General features: G+C 42.3%; 1 protein-coding gene across 4 annotated transcripts in view; it reads right to left on the reverse strand.

Moving 5' to 3' along the window:
* The window catches only part of arhgap42b (Rho GTPase activating protein 42b), a 67,890-nt gene that overhangs the window by 47,598 nt on the left and 450 nt on the right, over positions 1-19,842 (reverse strand). The window lies entirely within an intron of this gene.

Genomic DNA, 19,842 nt, shown 5'->3' on the forward strand with positions numbered 1-19,842 from the left:
GCAGAAGTGAAACTGCGGTTACTGCTGCATTGTACTGAACTTATTTCCAAACCAGGCAGAGGGGAAACAAAAGCAGAAGCCGTGACAACAGGTACAGGTTCAGTTCCAGGTCGGGAAGTTCCCACAGAGGACTGAAAAGGGACTGAGAAGTCACAGGGTTGTACGAGCGTGTCACAAAATTATTGACAAGTTGGTGAAAAGATGATCAGAAAGAGAACACAGACAATCCCAGCAGTTCATCATACTCGCTGCTATACATGCAGTTCCTCCCTTTGCGACTAAAGCGGGACTTTCAGTGCATACCTCAGCAGTTCCATTGTTAAGTTTGCTATTAGGCACCAACAAAATAATGGAGCTCTAGGAGACTGGTGCTCGACACCTCAGAGAGAGCAGGAGAGCAAAAGAATGCGCTTTTATGATGCGCCGACGGTCCGACTCCGTGCCCGCCGACTATTCATACAACAGCAGCGACTGCGACATCAGCTGTATTTACTTTATCGCGCTTCCATTGATCATAATACTCAGATCTGTCCGGAAAAATGAAGCCCAGATGAACCACCGAACCGCTGTGTCAAAAATGATAAAGAGTAAAAAAATACTCCACTTTTTGGATAGTCTCATTGCTCGACATAAATCTATGATGTTTATTGCATTCCAGGAGTTTAGCTGTAATGAAATATCTTGTTGTTTTTTTCCAAGAGTGACATTTGACAAAATACAATTTGTATTCCACAAGTTTCCAGCTGAGAAAATGTGAGCTTTGCCTGATATGTTAGTGGAGAAAAAAATGATTCTTGAATTGTAAGATTGCACTCAACAGTTAAATGACTTTAACCAAGTCAGGTTAATTTAACACTACGACACCGCTATGTTAAAGTCGTTTGCTTGTATGCACACTTCAGGTTTGAGCCTTAGCAGTGACCGCTGTGGAGAAGAAGTCAGCTAAAGGTGCACGTCAGTCAAAACGCGTTTTTAAAAAAGCTCCGATGTGGAAACCAGGAACAAATCACCGCATCAAACTCTGCTGTCATCCCACTGTTTAGAGCCACAGGCAGCACAGCTGTGAGTCTGAGCAACACAAAGATCCGAGGAAGTTTTCTTTAAAAGTTTTTCTTTTTTCCCCTCGTATGTACACAGTCTTGTACCTTTACCTTGAGTCACAATTGGCTCATTGTTTGCGGTGATGATGAATCAACCAGAGTGTGACATGTCCACTCAAGAAGTATTTTAACAACTTGTTACCTAACACGCTCTCTTGTGGTACCATCTCCTGCCTCACATTAACAAAAAAGAAAGAAAAAATCCCACTTTATTACTTTTATCCATTGAATGACAAAAATAAAACAACAAATAGACACCTCAAGGTGACCTATAATTATCAGTATTATTATTTTCTCCAGTTTAAAAATCTAACCGCTGTGTTAAACGTGTTTAATTTGTTAGTTTTTAGTTATTAAAAGTGCTTTAAATTTTAGACAGTTAAGTTGTACCTCTAATTGTCTCAGTGTGAACATTTTTTATTTAAAAAAAGTTCAAGCAAAGTATAAAAAAACTCTTACTTTTTCCTCCCCAATTAGGCAACATCAAGGCATCTCTTGTGAACTCAGCAACAGATTTTTTTTTTTTTTAACGGTATCAGACAGTTTTTTTTTTCCTCTCGGAAATAAAAGCATGTATGAGTTCATTAAAAAAAAGTAATTTGAGACAGCAAAAAGGCAGAGTCCAATTTTTAATTATTGATCACATTTATTTTTATAACAGCACGGAGCTCTAATAGGGAAGTAAGTTCTAATTACTGTACAAGACAAGACAGAAGTAAACACCGCTAAGTTAGAGAGTAAAACATAATCTGGATTGTGGCATTAATATCATTTCTAAAACACAGATGGACGGTATAAACTATTCAACGAGTCGAGAGGATCTGACGAACGTCAAACAAAACAAACATGTTGGGAGGAAAAGCAATTACACTTCTTTAAAGCCACAAAGTTGATGTGCATTTCACCTACCGACTGCATGATAACTGCGTTTTATTTTTTATTACGCACCTGGTTTCAATTTGTTTCATACCTCGGCTACATAAAGGTTGCGTGTGGGTCTGCTGAGGTGAAAGCAGCCCGCGTTCATAGTTTTATGAGCGAGGTGAAGCTTCAGTATGCAAGGGAGGCTTGTAACAATACTTCATAATTCAGCCGGATTTTTAATTAAAAGCACAACAAGACAGAGATTCTAAAATATTCTGACATTTAAGCTGTCAGCCCACACTTTAAATGTACACATTTTTTTCCCCCCCTCGCTCATATCCATTGTTGACAATGACTCACTAATTGCCTCTCGCTTTCTCTCTTCTCTCATCAGCAGTCATGTCTTTACTTCAAACAACTGTGAACTTAAAAGACTCTTGCCTGGAAAGTAAGGAACGAACGCAACAATACGGCGTGAGCTATGCGGCGCACACTGTGATAAAGGACTCATTAATTACTATATAGGAAAAAAATGGCAGTCGAGGTCGTGATGAATCGTACTTTGCGAGCCTGAATCTAAACTGTTGTATTTGTTTTGCAGGTTGTATAAGCAGTTTGCATGTGTGTTATCCTGGGATTTATATATTTTTAAGAAGCTCCTTAAGCAGAACCCACATTAGAAGTGTGACGCGGTATCAAAATTAATTCGTGCAAGGCAAACATAACTTTTTAATGAATAAAAAGCTCAATGTGACAAACACCTGATTCATTTTATTAACTCCAATAATAGAAATCAGTGAAGGTTCGGAGCGGTTAATAAGTCAGAATATTATTAACCTTTCAATTCGACTGTTTGCTAGAACTGTATGAGGATGTTCTAAAGTCCAAAACGGATGCTGTGTTGAAACTTATCCAGCTGTGGCAACAGCAGTTTATCTAACAGGCTTCCCATTGTACAAACTGGCCTTAAAAGCCCACAAAGAAAAAGAAGAAATCAATGGTTTCATCTCCGCGGGAACATAAATTGCTCGGAAACCCTGATAAAAAAAAAAGAAGAATCATGTGATTTTTCTTGGTAAGTATTTTTCTATACCCAACAGCCAGAATTGTTATATTGTATTTCAATGTATTTAGAAAGAGAATAACGAGGCTTTTACTCAATGATACCACAGACTGAAAGCCTCTTAAAGACATCCACACTATCGCGGTCAGACATACTATCTCGAGTACGTCTGACCGCTTGCCGGGGCAGCATTGAGTGCCACTGAGCGGAACATTTACACAAGATGTATCGTGCCATTGATGCGCTCCTATCATTCCTGCTTTGGCTGTAAAGCTGCAGATTTGAGATCAATACCGAGCTGCAGTTGTCTGGATGCGCTCGCAGGACCATCAATAATGGATGATCTTTTAGCTCTGACGGGCCCCACCTTCCGAAAACAATGTTGCACTCAGCCGGATGCATTGCTCCCATACAGCCATCAAAAAACACGGAAATACACCTTAAAAGTTATAACTAAATCAATAGTTTCATCTCGTCCTCGCTCTCTTCGCATTAATTAGCTCGTAACCGGATCCAAAACAATGTCAACTACCGGCCACTCAGCGCCGAGTCTAAAGTGTCAGCGAAAACTTTCTTTAATTGAAATTTAATCTGACGCGGTCCAATTAGTCTTGTTTACTTGCTCTTTAATCAGACAGTTTTGGGCCGCGTGCATTAGGGAAACATCTCACATTTGGGAAGACCGGCTCCATTTGTTAATAAAAATGAAGAAACTTTGCAGAAAAGCATTCACATATGGACGTGAGGTATTAAACACGGGGCAATTCTAGCACTGACAGACATGCTCGACTGCCACGTGAGTATAGATTTCAAACTCTTGGATCTGTTCATTTCTTAAAAGGTTTAAAAAGGTGCACTGACTCCAAGTTTGTTTCTCTTTTTTTTATTTTTTTAAAACATCAGTCACACTCATAAGCATTCTTGGCTGCCACGACAGGCACACGCTAAGGAGATGATGGCGTGTCAAACGTTACTGTACTCGGTGATTAATTCTGAACACCTTGTCATTTAAAAAAGATTATTTTATCATTAGCATTTCAAAGCTGCAGCTCCCATTAGGGCTTTGATAGCACTCCTGTGCCAGGGGCTCGCGGGAGACGTGGTTGACACAGCTCCTGGAGAACAAGCGCACCCAGAGGTGGGACAGCGCTTCAGTTTTCCCATTACTGAATAACTTGCAAAAAAAAGAAATACCGCACTACGATATTTTCGGCTCGTTACTCGCTCGGCACACTTGGAGTTGCGAGAGAGCTGACGGAGAGCACTTAACACCTTCTGAAATAATGTGTATTATTATCAGTAAGTGAGTGGTCGACCTTTCTCACTCTTCGCAGCTGCATCCTGAGCACGGACCGGTACGTTTTACTGGATTTAAATGATGTAGGCACAAAGGAGGAGAAGCAAAAAGTGGCATACGTGTATTGTCTTACTTCTTTTTGGTGCAAAATTAGCACATTGTGGGGCGCCGCTATAGCTCACCTGGTTGAGCTGGCGTCCCATGTGCAGGGCTACAGTTCCAATGTGGAGGTCATGAGTTCGAATTCCGCTTATGACCCTTTCCCACATGTCCTTCCGCGATTCTTCTCCCCTACTTTCCTGTCTCTCTCTGACTAAAAACTATCGAATAAAGGCACAAAGGCCAAAAAATAACTTAAAATAAAAAAATTAGCACATTGTTAGCTGTGAATTATGACTGTGCAATATTAAATTTACTACATATACAGTCGTGACTCAATAATCCAACTCTGAACAATATGACAACCTTCCTATTCGACAGGTTTTTAGGAAAAACGAAGGGAACCCATTAAAAACAGCCTTAACATACCGACAGCCTTGGATTCCGACTCCAACATGACATTTTATGTCACAAATCAGGATAACGGCGTATTATCTGACTGAACAATCCCACAGATTGGCTACGTTCACACTGCAGGTCTTAATGCTCAATTCAGATTTTTTTGTGAAATCCGATTTTTTTGCGAGTTCGTTCACATTTCCAATTAAATACGACTTGCATGTGATCTGCTGTGTGAAATTCAAACCACTCAAAAGTGTCCCGCATGCGCAGAAGAGGACACGACGACGTCACACGCAGTGAGCGTGTTCAGTGTTTACGGAAGTAAACACGGATGGTGGCGGCAGAAACAGATCTTGGTCCTAAACTGGCATCAGCAGCCAAGTACTGCCTGTGCGGTCCGGCCACTTCCACCCCATTGCAGCGCTCCCCCGGGGTGGAAGTGTCCAACGACCGGACCGAATATTCAGATATCCATCATTAATTAGGTCTGAATATCCAGAGACCAGATAGTGCTATTGGGACCAGAACTACTAGTTACTATAACAACTATGAACAATAATTAACAACAAATAAGGCTTCCAGCATCAAGCCCTCCTTGTATCTCGACCTCTATCTTGACAATCTGACATAAAGGAAAGTTTTACATTTAGTGTCACGACTGTACTACAATCTGTGCTGTATTGTTATGTTTCGACTTACACACAAATCTGTGCAATGTTAATCCTTCTCCTTCAGTATTTTACTCATGAAAGAATGTGTGCAACATCACTGATATGTGCACTATTGCTATTTCCATCCAGAAGAATTTCCATCCATCCATCCATCCATTATCTATACACTGCTTAATCCTCATTAGGGGCTGGAGCCTATCCCTGTCGACTTAGGGTGAAGGCAGGGGACACCCTGGACAGGTCGGCAGTCCATCGCAGGGCCACACTTAGAGACAGACAACCAAGCATCTAGAAGAGTTTGAACAATCTAAACCAGTATTTATGCACTTTTTTCAAGTCAGTTGCTAATTTTGTTGCTGATATTTCTTCATATCATGTTGATCGACAAACCAGATTTTCTCAAGGATTGTTTAGTTTCATTCTTTCAAAAGGTAACATCTGCATGTTCTAACTATATTTCATAATGTATACGTTTGTATTTGGTCAATAAGATCCAAGCAGTCAAATGTTTTGACGACTTTATTCTCAGCAGAAAAGTTTGAAAAGTTAACCGACCTTTACATCTAAACTCTAAACTGCAGTGTGTGTGTACATCAGCCGTAACATTCACGGGCCGTTTGCATACGCAATGATGCTTGCTGCTAAGATTCTGTTGTCACCATATCTCACTGTGAATATTTACATAAACGCACCATATTACAATTAGGGCGATGCTGTTAAAAAGACCTGGCGCACCTATTTATTTTATTTATTTTCTATTTATATGCATTATTTACTAAGTTTGGGAATTGACACAAATGATTTTGGCCCTCAGCTCATTTATAGGTATTGCAGAAAATATTACTCAGGCATTTACAGAGAAACCGCCTCACTTAAAGTGATCACAGGACCGAGCGGCAAAGATAAATGGAAAGAGAATCAGCATAAAGGAAGATAAATGAACAGCTTAATTTTTTATCCTTAGGCAAGCAGTAAAGGCATAATCAGTGCAACACTTTGCAGGTTGCAAAAAGTTTCAGTGGAAACAATGCAAACACAAACTCAGTGCTTTCGGTTCTATCGGTTCAAATATCGATGCTTGGCTTCTGCATCCAAACATATACGTTTGATTTTTTAGAAGGCCGGTTGTTAAAGATGTTGGCAATAACACGATATTGATTACGCCCCCACTGCAGCCAAATCAAATGATAGAAAACTAAATGACAAGGCAAGTCTGTCAGTGGAATAAAACAACAACAAAAAAAGCACTACAGTTGTCATGTTTACGCTGCCCGGTGCACTCTTGTCCTGCCGTTACTGGCTGTTTTACAGTGATCACAGTAAATAACAGCTCACAGGTGATGCAATAGCAGCAGCAGCACATACAGCAGCAGGAGAGATTAGCTTCCATTACAGAAGAAAACAGGGGAATAAAAGGACAGGAAGTAAGAGGCTCCTTTGTTGGGTATATAGGAGTCTTCATGGTTCCCCAGATATTTCATCTTACTACATCTCCTCTGACAGGAGCAGGCGTTCGGTGCGCTCGGTGTATGCGGTGAAAAGGAGCTGTGCTGTTCAGAGGAGTAATAAGAGGGGAAAAAGCATAACTGAAACAAAGCAACACGGAAGTAGGAAAAGGGAAGGAGCTATTGCAGCTTGAGTAACACAAAAAAAGAACATATTTTTGAAATTCTGGTGCGTTTGGACATCTTGAAATAACGCATTTAATCATAATCAGCAAACACTCCATCTCACTCCACATGTAATTTTCCTAAATCAGCATTTGACCCGCAGTAATGATTCCTCTCACACGGAAGGTTAAATGAAAGACACACAGTTCAGCGTCCTACTGTACAGCTTTTGACCACCCAGGAAGGATATGACAAGATGGAGATCCCCAGTTAGCGCCCAGCGAGAGAGGTGCAACAAAGGACTACGGCTGTCAGTCACCACCAGGCAAAGCCCCCCTGGGTACAACCTTTACCTCATCTCCAGGGCAACCACATACTACCAAAATCCATCTGCTGACAGTCCCTGACAAAACACAGACAACACTGCAGGAAAAGTCTGCAGTCTGCTTGCAAACAGCTAAACTGCATGCTGATTGCAGTAGTTATTAGGATATTAATAAGAGTGGCGTCAATTCTGCAGCACCAGTTTGGATTTGTGCAGTTTGAGGCAGTGACACATGCAAACATATCTAGATTTGTTTCCTAAAATTGCATGAACACAAAATGCCCCTTTTCTTGCATCAACGTATCGCCATGCAACACATTAACACACTTGAATCCTTTCATCTGATGTCAACATATACATAATAAAATAATAAATAATAATTGATCAGATTTATAAAGCGCTTTTCTGGACACTCAAAGATGCTTTACACTGTCAATTATTCATTCATAGATTTGTTCTGGTGGTGGTAGCAGACTGACAGAGGCGTGCCATTCTACTCTCTGACCACCACCTCAAACAATCCATTCATCGCATTCACACCAGGCAAGGTGGGTGAAGTGTCTTGCCCAAGGACACAACGACCATGAAACAGGTTACAGGGCGGAATCGAACCGCCGATCTTCCGATCACCAACCGACTCGACTCGACATCCATCCATCCATCATCTATACACCGCTTAATCCTCACTAGGGTCGTGGGGGGCTGGAGCCTATCCCAGCTGACTCAGGGTGAAGGCAGGGGACACCTGGACAGGTCACCAGTCTATCACAGGGCTACACTTAGAGACAGACAACCAAGCACACTCACACCTACAGACAATTTAGAATCACCAATTAACCTCAACATGTTTTTGAACTGTGTGGGAGGAAGCCGGAGAACCCGGAGAGAACCCACACTGCACGGGGACAACATGAAAACTCCACACAGAAAGATTCCGGTGCCCCCACTGGGACGCGAACCGGCGACCTTCTTGCTGTGAGGCAACAGTGCTAACCAACTGCACCACCCTGCAGCCCGTTAACAAACACAATGATGCTAAAAAACTGTCTTAACCACATGATCATAATGCAGCGCGTTACTTTGTGCTCGTGCCGTATCATTCATTAGCTTAAAATAACCTTGTGGGGTTTTAATATCCAAAATCATAAAAAAAAAATAAACACTTTTTTCCCCCCAGTAGGATATCAAATATTATTACTTCATTATCTCAGAAACGCACTACAAATACAGAGGTGGCTCATGCCAAGCCGAATTCCATCTAGCAACACTTAATTGCTTCATGTTTCAATGTAATGTGAGAAAATGCCTCCAAGGACGCCAAAGCAACTGGACCTAAATTGCAAGGACAGTGGCTATAAAACTACTAAACTGCTAAATTCAATATCATAAATAGTTTTTTTTAAAAATCGCACCACAAAAGAGAGACAAACTGCACCAACAAACAGGAGGCATAAAATGAACCTGCACCGCGATGACGAAATACCAACACGCCGAAGCCCTACGGATGAAAATTACAGATGCAAACTCATAAAATGTGGAGAAAAACACATTTAATAAAACATCCTGTTGATTCGCTTATGTTGAAACATGCTAAAACATCAATGTGCCGCACTCCCAGCGCTCTGTGCTGTGTGACTGACATACTCATTACAAGACTAATTACTAAGCGGCATCCTTGTTGTGCTTTCACTCCTCTGAATATTTCTTAGAGGTTTTTAATGAAGTGCCTTAACACAAATTAGTGCAGAAAAGCTTTTAAAACCTTAAGTCACACGCATAAATGTATTCCATTAAAAAGCTACACTCCGCATGATAAATAATTCTTCTTCAGCTTTTCTTCTAAACAGCCACGCGTTTCAACTCAAATGACTCCCAACAAACTTGAGGTATTTTCGTGTAGCGTTTACAAGCCGCGTTCCCACACTTCACTACATGCATTCGGCTTCGTCGAGGCGATCGGGAAACAAAAGCGTCCCCGCGATAATGCGCCGCTTCGGCGGAGACAGCCGGCTGTCTGCCTGTACGTCGGCGCTGCGATGAGAAACACTATAGCTACTTTATCTTGTCAGTGGGAAACTGCTGATTTCAGATGAGAAGGTCTTCAAAGGGGAAAGCTTCTTTGCACCCAGCTTAATGAGAGACGGGGAGATCTCTTTGATGCAACAGTAGGGTGCATTGTGCCACTTTGATTCCATTTGGAGGGATTGTATAGGGGGAGGAGGGGGGAGCGGCCCTTCAGGTAAGGCCTCTTCCACCTGCTTACTAGTACGCTTGGCTGTCAGTCGCCCAGCGGGGGGGAGGAGAGTGGAGCTGTGTGAGGAGAGACGGCAGACGGGCCCTCGCACTCGCGGAGCATACCAAAAGTTTCCCCACCGCCAGCTGTTGTCTGAAACAAAGCCTTATCTAATATCGTCACATTTGCTGCTGCTGTGGTAGCAGGGAGCCGCTCTCGGTCGGTGACCAAGAGGTCTCGCTGTGGCCGGATGCAACATGAAGACAGGAGACTATAGAACATTATAATCTCCGAGGTGGGGGAGATGGAACCTATATACAGAATATTTTAAAGGCTGAAATCCCTTGTGATGCTTCTTTTTGTATTTCCAAAGCAAGAAAGGAACTCCAGAGGAATCATGCTCTACTATTGTCAAGATGACCATACCGACAGTGTTTTAATGGAATAAACTAAATTAGTAACTTGTCTACATAAATCTGCTGGATGCATTATGATTAATTAATTCAATCAGGGTTACAGATGATCAGAAAACAACAATAAAGGGGCAAAATGTACCTCGAACAGCCACTTCGCCTTGCCGAATATACATCTGCATTGCGTTCAGGTACCTAAATTGCTGAAAAACCTCAAAGATGGAAGATACTGACACTGGGTCTTTGATATAAGACTGATGCAATGCTACAACCTATTCTTAAACTCTAAAAAAAAAAAAGAGATCAGAGTTATTACCCCTGCAATTCTGCTGGAATGAAAAAAGCCAGACAGGCCAGCCTCCACCATTTATCACCAAGTCCACAGCCTTTAGACTGAGTTGAGAGATTTTCTTTCAGAAGACACACAGACAACACATCTGACACAACTTCTGAGAGAGATGAACTCGCCTCTGAAAGAAAAAGCACTCAGGAAAAATAAGCAGAATTTCACAACTGTAGTAGAAGTTGGCATGGACTTTCTCCCCCCTCCTCCCCAAATAAGACTTTTCAAACAGCTCTTCTTTTTGAGGAATTCTTGCTCCTACTGAGGTAAGTACAGTTAGTCGAAAAAACATCAGAATTAAGAGGTGTGTAAAACTAATTTAAACCTCCAGTTGTCCACACGATTGCTGGGAAACTATTGGGCTAAGACGTGACTGGCACTGCAGAGTTTCTAATGTGCCATCCAAATCCTGAGTTTGGCACAACTCATCATAACAACACATAGCACAACAAGGAAGGGAATTAAAGGCCAATACCAATGATGGTTGTTGGTAATCAAGATATGTGGAACCGATGCACCGATATTTTACTAGCATGCGAGAGCACAAACCCGTCATTCAAAATAGGCTTCTCCATCAATAAGGGTGGTTATAACTCAGGGGTGTCCAATCCTGGTCCTCGAGGGCCACAGTCCTGCATTTTTTAGATGTTTCCCTTCTTCCAACACACCTGATTCACATGATCAGGATCGTGATCAGGCTTCTGCAGAGCTTGATGATGAGCTGATCATTTGAAACAGGTGTGTTGGAAGAAGGGAAACATCTAAAACATGCAGGACTGTGGCCCTCGAGGACCAGGATTGCCCACCCCTGCTATAACTGGATATGCAAAATGGAAATACGAGTGACGAAATCAGGACGATCTTCTCTGTTTGTGTGACTGAGATTCATCAGTTTGCTGTGCTTCTCGGTTTTGTTGACCTTTCACCGTTCCATCTCTTTCCTGGTCCCCTGCTGACTGGGTGCCTTGTTTGTGTGGTGGATCCTTTGTGGCCCTTGTTTGGGGAGATGGTTGACTTTCAGTGTGCGCCTGGCTGAGGAGCATGCTTCATAGCCCACCCATAGCTCAATCAGGGATGATTGGTCCGACGCTCCTGGTCTGCCCTGAAGCCCTCGTTGTCCCCGCCTCCTGACCTGCCTGATTGGACCACCACCTGGATCCCAACAGCAATCACCACACCTGGAGAGTATCGAGCTACAACTAACTCCACAGTCCGGGCAGCTGGGACTGAATGTGAACAGTTGGCCTCGGTGTCTCTCGTGTCTTTGTGTTCTCTGTAACTTCTGTTGGCAGCTGCTACTTTAGCGTATGAGTTACCTGTGTCTTGGCGAAGACTGTAACTCCAGTTAGCAGCTGTTCAACTTCAAGTTACTCGTTGTCTCTTGTTGATATGTTTTGAGGGACTCGTTTGTTTAGTTTCTTTTGTTGTATTGTTTGTACGGGTGCTGCTATTGTGTTTAAGTTTGGCTAAAGAGTTTAGTTGAGATCGTTTCATTCTCGGTAAGCCTTTGTTTGGTTTTTATTTGGTTCTTTGAGTTAGCAACACCCACTAGCTCGGTTTTCTTTGTATCACTGTCATTCCTGTTTATTATATCGCTAAGGAATAAACTGCTTTACCCAACCAACAGCACCAGTTGACCCTAGAAGGTTCAGATCTTAAAGCGTCATTATTAATGATTGTTTTCCAGTTTCATCGCAATCTTAGCCGCTAGCCGTTAGCATAGCCTTAGCCACTGTGAGAGGAGCTCGTTTCCTGTTCTATTGGTTTGTGTTTCTGGTTCAGTTTTTGCCATCTCTGCTTGAGATATTCCTGAAACCAGAGGGGCACCTGAAGTAGTAAATTAATTAATAATCAGCCGATAATTTACCAATACGGCAATCAGAAAAATGCCAAATATCCACCACGATAATCGTCCATCCCTAGTCTTATTCGTGTCATCTCTGATACTCTGTAGGAAACACTTAAGTGGATGAATGGATTGTGATGCTATAGAAGAGAAGTGCATATGAACCATCTTATCTTTCCTCAGTCTGAAGAAGCAACAAAAGCACCGCCGTGCAATGCCAGGTGACTGTAAGCCCGAGAATACTGTGTTCGACGTGACAATCACTTTGACTGACAGAGTAACAACAGAGTGCTTCAGAACAGTCCTCAATCTGGAGTCTAACACATTTCCCTGCGCAGTCTGAGGGGAAGCAGCTTTTAGGAATACAACGTCTAATCCTTTTATCAAAATCTGTCCACAAAAATAGCCGAGTCCCTGGCAACGCCGCGCGAGACGTGCTCACCGCTTAGCTTCGGCTTTATTGCTAAACAAGTCGCATAATGTGCTCCCGTATTTCATTTCCATTACACGACTTCAAATTCATCAAAGTAGTCAAAACAGCGGCAATACATCCTAAACGGTATAATCCTGCAACACACACAGTCAGCCTTAGTCACAGTCCAACAAACACAGACACTGAGAAAACACATACACACACACACACACACACACACCCACACAGTGAAGCAGAATGATGTCAGGCCAAATGCTATCTGAGGGAGGATGGGGGATGGTTATACAAGCATGTTTACAGGACATTTCCTGTGGCTGAGCCTTGGGAGCATCATCTGTCCTCAGACAAACAAACACTCAGAGTTCCCAAAGCTGAAAGCTATTGTGAAATCACTTTGGACAAAAAAGCCCCGCACGTCATCGCTTTTATTTATTAAAATAACGGTGACTAATTACGGCTATATTAAGTTGTATAAAAAAAAAAACGTCAAAATTATACAGGCGCAGTCGGAGCGGGTGAAAGTGCTGTTTACAGACTTGCTAAATACTGTAGATTTTTTCTTTTTTTTTTTTATAATGACCACCCTCGTGCGTGTCAGCCATTCATTACTGCATATATCCCAGGAAGGAAGGATCTCTGTGGACTGGTGAACAGGCATGGGCTGGTGGCAGAGACACCCTGTCAGGTGGCGTAATAACGGCCTGTCTTCTAGTTCAGACGACGCTCATTTGACAGGTTATGTAAATGAAAAGCTTGCTCAGATTTATGGATCTGCTTTCAAAATGTTTGTTTAAATGCACAAAACCACTTGGAAAATTTAAAGCTGCAGACCTGAACATATCTGATAGAGGACAGATGATGCACGCTTGAATAAAGAGCGTTCTCTACCTGCTGACACCAACGTGTGAGGAACAAGCAGCTGGTTCGTTGTTTTACAAATACGTACAAATTATGTGTGAAGGACAAAAGCCAGCGAGTCTAAGCAAGTCTCCAGGGATTCCTTCACCAAAGGGAACCGACTCTGAGCCGTCGGTCGGCAGTGCTTTCCCATGTTTTTCATACGCATTTATCAATGTCATTTGAATATGAAGCATATTGTGTATATGCTCTGTGGCGAAAATGTAATAAACCATATCATAATACTTTATGGCTACGTTTGTTTCGCCAGCAGACGAGTCCATAGAAAATATGAATGGAGCATCTGTGATATCACTCTTCCTCTTCTGAAAGGATGTCGTGGAGCTCGTCTTCTGAGTCACTGTATAGTGGCCACTCAACACAAAAACACACGCCAGCTCAGTGTGAACCAACAAAAGGACAAATAAAGAAGCTGAAAAAGGTCAAAGTTAAGAAGAAGAAAAGTAATTTTCTCTACGGAGACGGCCAGTCAATCTGCACCTTAAGGACTAATGAATATTGGACTCATAGTACATGACAGATGGTTTAGAAAGAGGACTGCAAATGAGAGGCCCACAGTGTTTATGATTGATCCAAGTTCTAATAAATTATGAGATGTTCTGATGTACAGATACGATTAATACAAGCTAGGAATCTTAAAGCAACAGTTTGTCATCTTGGGAAATTTGCATTCTTGCAGAGAAGTTCGATGAGAAGTTTGATACCACCCTCATGTCTGTGCAGCAAATAGGCCTACCAAACTACAGCCAGCAGCTTGTTCGCTTAGCTTAGCAAACAGCGCTACAAAATCCGCCTTGCAGCATCTCTAAAGCTCAATAATTAACCTCCTATCTAACATTTGTTTAATTTGTGTGGTTTGTGACCGTTTTCTTGTCTGGATTAAGTCACTTCCTGGAGGCCTGTCATCACCGTGACGGCGCATAAAGTTAAGAAAACAGCCCGCCACATACGGTCACCCTCCTGATTTATCAAGCTAAATGTAATTTGTTCCTTTTTGGGTTGTAGAGGGGCTGGTGGGCAGATTCTGCTGCTGTTGGACAGAGTCAGACCAGCACTTGTTTTCAGTCTAAACCAACTGCCCACTCTGTGTTCACTATACGAGAGTGGTATCGAAAAAAGGTTTTGACATACAGTAAGGTTAAAACCGCACATCAAGCCACACGGGAAGGTTCGAGTGCACAAACTCTACCTACATTTTCTCACTATTTGAATGCTACCACATATATGCCAAGTATAAAGCATTAGCATCAAATAATGCTTCATGCACGCTCTACACACAAACTCACCTACCACATCTAACATGCGTCGTTATGTGCCTTGTATGTGGTCTTTCGCACCCCATTCACAGAGGGATAATTAGTGCATTCAATTACCGCAGTCAAGCGGAAGGATTAATAAAAGTCAGCTGTTGTTATTTACACCAGATGTGAACAGCAAGTGCCAACCGAAGACAGCAAGGCTCAGCTACTTACAGCATCTTACAGCAGATAGTTTAGACAAGCGCAAATAAGACCTTCTACCAACAACTAACATCTCAAATTTAGTGTGATCGTTAGACCTCAATTCCTCATCATAGGCATCAAAACATACAGCGCGCTATAATGGAGCATTAAAAGCTGGTCTACTTTATATCTTACTGCAGTGTCACATATAGAAAAGGGAAAACAAATAGATATACTGCAGAATTTAACAGCACTGTGCAAATGTTTTAGGCAGTAAACGCTTAGTAAGGATGCTTGGAAAATTCTGAGTTTTTCATTTATCAATTCACTTCAGGAAAAAAAAGAAATCAATTCATTATTTTGGCACGGCCACACTATCACACAACAGCACCGGCTCTCCTATCTCGACTCATGCACAGTTTAACAAGCTTCTTGGCAGGTAGGTTGTTTTTGGCATCTCGGAGCGTTTGCCACACTTCTTCTGTCTCGGTGTGTTTTCTGTCTCTCTCCGTGTAATCTGAGACCGACTCTGCGATGCTGAGATCGGGGCTCTGCGAGGGCCAGAACATCCGTTGCAGGGTTTCTTGTTCTGCTCCTGGCTGGACACGGTTCTTGCTGACTCTTGCTGGATGTTTAAGGTTGGCTGTCATGTTGCAGAATTTATGTGGTAGCCATCAAATGTCTCTCGCTGAAGACACTGTATGATGGATAAGAATTTAAACATTTACAGTGCCTAAAACTTTTGCGCAGCGCCGTATATATTTTTTAAAACAAGAAAAGGACACACAGCCTCCAGCTTCATCCCTAAAGCCAAAGTTGGCGTTACCTTTCTTTACTATTTCAGTATTTCAGTACAAAATCTGTAGCCAGTGCTGTGGAATTTAGTTAAATCTGTCACTACATCTGGCTATAATACACAGCATTTCTAAAACATATGACTGTATTTGCCGTACACACACACATACAGCACCGCAGCTGCACACAAGTACAATTCAGCATGTGTGGCCTTTTTTTTTTTTTAAAGGTAATGTATTAACAATCTGGCTCAACAGGCCTCGTTCACATAGGCAGCATGCGAAGACCGATAAATTCTGATATACTATTCCAATTCTGAAACATGAGATGATTACTATTAGGTGGAAAAAAAAAAAAAAAGGGTCCCTTAAATGTCCTCCAGTAATGTCACCACTGATGGCGAGTCATAAAAGGTCATAAACCTCTGTGGCGTCCTAAGTTAAAGATCATCAATAATTTACTTCCGTCTCCTCGCTTCCTGCATTCTCTCACCAGCCCTGACTGAAACTCGACTTTCCAGATATAGGAGAGGCAAATACAACCCCAAATTCCTTCCGAGCAGCTCTGGCGCTGGTTAAACTGTGGTCGTGATTCTTGTTTATTTACTATTTACAGACTAACATTCATCACTGGTCGATTAGAAAGCCTATATTTTAACATTAATATTTAAAGGGAACAGAAGCCTGAGGGTGGGATCCACTAAAATCTTAATTTTTCTCCATCAATAAGCCAATCAAAGACTCAAATCACTTGCTACTGTCTTATATGCAGAGTACAACCTGGTGCGTTAAGGTCTTACTTGGTATTAAACCGTTTGCACGGCCTTTTGACATCCTGGTTCCGAGTATCCTCAGTGCCATGAATAAAACATACAGCGGGGTATTCCTGTCTACCTGCGATGCCCGGCCCACTGACAGAACAGTTTCTCTGCAAAAAAACGTATGAAACAGATTTGGCCCTCAGCTGCCCTGAGAAACACACTGTTGTCCAAAGACAGCGCATCATCTGGAAATGTCATATTCTAACCTTCATTTGCTAGATTATCTCAGGCACCACAAATAGAATTACAAACTGAACACTTATTCAAATTAATATTAAAAACTTAAAGCAAACTATTGTTCAGGTGCACAAAATATTACAGCATTTGCAACCTTTACACAACAGCTTTAGTCAATAGAACAGTTTGATTAGAAGCCCTCAAAAAGCAAAACAAAAAGCTCAACCTGTGCAAAAAAAAGGACAGCAACTCTCGCAGCGTCTGCCTTTACAGCCAAATGTAACAGCTGTTGCAATATTACATCACCACCTATGCATGCCACTGTAGGAGAAGTTACCACATACGCCGAGGTTATTCGGACCACAATTAAAGTTTTAAGGGGTGATGCACTTTCTCTGAACACCAGTGTGGTAGAGTCAGCAAAACAGTGGGAAGTGATGATCCAAATACAGTGAGAACCAAAGCTGTGAGAAAGAAAATCCAGTGTCTCACCGTGACAAGCTGTAGCTGACTTAAATGTCACATTGGTGAACCAGTGAAGAGGAAGTTACTGCTTTACCTTATAGCTGTGTGCGTTCTCTAAAGTGTTCTATGCTCCAAATGTAAGATGCCAAATAGGATGTTGTCATACTTTTATTTTGCACATCACTGTCTAATTTTTTTTAAATGGCTGGTCTAGGCTCAGATGAGTTAATCATCCCAAAGGGTGTCATAGGTGAGGACAACACATTCCTTTGTTTCTGCTAACTATCATAACTTGCACTGTGGCTGATTAAAACTCAGCTCAGTGTTCACCACACACGTGATACAAAAATGCAATACAAAGAGCGTAGCTTGCATCATAGCCCCGTAACACGGTTTACTCTCCATCCATCCTGAACAGATACAGGCTACGTTAAAACAAATGACACAACATTAAAACCACCTGCTTAATGTTGTGTAGGTCCCCCTTTGTGTCACCAAAACAGCTTTATCCTGTCGACGCATGTTCTCCACAGACTACTCAATGTGTCCTGTGGTTATTAGCAGATCTGTCAAGTCGTCCAAGTTGTGAGATGGATCAGACTTGTTTTTCCAGAGCATCCCACAGATGCTCGATCAGACAGATATTTGGGAATTTGGAGGCCAAGTCAACACCTTGAACTCTTTGTTGCAAGTGTGGCAGAGTGCATCATCCTGCTGGAAGAGGAATCAAGCCATGAAGGGGTGAATGTGGTTTGCAAAGTGTTGACTGGTGTCACGGGAACACCCACATGAGAGCCCAAGGTTTCCAAGCAGGATACTGCACATTGCATCATAGTGAAACCCTGCATCATCTCTTTCTCATGTAAATGGCTGCATCCACATGATGCTGATTCATCAGGGCGGGCCACCTTCCTTTATTGCTTCGTGCTCCATGTCTGATGCTCACATGTCCATCGCAGGTGCTTTCAGTAGTGGACAGGGGTCAGCATGGGCACGCTGGCAGCAGGCCTGTGATGCTCAGTGCATTCTACCACAGCAGCATTAAGGTTCAGCCTTTGCTCTCCACATGTCAATGAGATTTCAGTGCCCACGACCCTGTCACAGGTTTTACGAGCTGTCCTTTTTTGGACCACTTTTGGGAACCGCCGCATACCATGAACACCCTACAAAACCTGCCACTTTGGAGCTGCTCTGACCCAGTCCTCTCAGTTTAGCCTCTGTCTGAGTCACTCAGATCCTCACGCGCCTCCATTTCTCCTGCTTCCAACACGTCAACTTCAAGAGCTACCCTTTCACTCGTCCCCGACACATCCCACCTCTTGACAGGTGCCACAGGAATGAGATAATCAATGTTATTCATGTCACCCGTCAGAGGGATCTGGGACTACTTGTGATGCATTTGTTTTGAATTTAAGACATTTTTTTCATTCAATCACTGAGACGTGTCCATGAATTTCACAATATTTTTTGTATTTCCCCTTTTGCTCTATTAGCTACATACACCAGAGCTGCACTGAATGCACAAGTGTGTGTAAAATCTAATAATTGATGTTTTTTTCCGGCTTCACTGGTAAGTTTGACGAGTCATTCACCATGTATCAGCCCACCTGAAGCCTCTAACCTTGATTTCTTTCCTCAGAAGTGATTTAGAGATACTCTGGGTCCAGAAGTACACAACCTCCTATGTTTGCTGATCGGAGTCTTGCATTCTTTATCAACGTCTTAATCTGTGATGAAGTCTCTTTTCTATCTCCGAACAAAGCTTGACAAATAGATGATCTACCCGCGTGGTCACCTTTGGCAAGTCTGAACACGTGTTTAAATGGGAATTAAAATGGTCATTGCTGCCCAGAACAAAGTGCACTTTTAAACACATTTCCCTCCATTTTTTACATATTTCTCCTTCATTTTATGCGCCATAACTTCCTGTGTTTTTAAATGTTTCAGCCATTTTGAATGTTTAAAATGCTTCAGCCGGCTCTTTTCCATATTTATGAGGCCCATATTTCCCAATCTTTCTCCATTTCACAGCCATACTTCTCACATTAACAGACCAAACTGCCATCCCCACAGGGATACAGCACTGTCCACTCTTATCAGCGCGCTGGAATTTGAGACTGATCTCGGAATTTGAGAGGTGAATGAATTGACAAAGTGCTGGCATCCTCATCGAGACAGTCATTCATGCAGTCGATAAAAGGCGCGGAGGACTATATCCTCGACTTCTGATGGGCGAACCTTGAGAGTGAGAGCATCTTTCATTAATGAATTGAAGTTGGAGCAACCTGGCTGTGCACTAATGATATCCATATGTCTGTCTGTGGCCTTAAGACTGGGCATTAGAGCAGAGGAAGCCCATTCATATCTCAGAGACACTTCAGACTCTAGTTTTTTTTTACTGCAGGATCTCTCAGACAAGCCTCTGCATGCATGCAGAGAAGCCATAGAGGCAGACACACAAAAAAAAGCCAAACAAATGTCTAGGAATTACAAACACGCCCGAATAATGAATTATGCGGCGTTTCT

This window comes from Stegastes partitus, unplaced genomic scaffold (assembly GCF_000690725.1).
Source record: "Stegastes partitus isolate 25-593 unplaced genomic scaffold, Stegastes_partitus-1.0.2 Scaffold619, whole genome shotgun sequence".
Classification (NCBI taxonomy): domain Eukaryota; kingdom Metazoa; phylum Chordata; class Actinopteri; family Pomacentridae; genus Stegastes; species Stegastes partitus.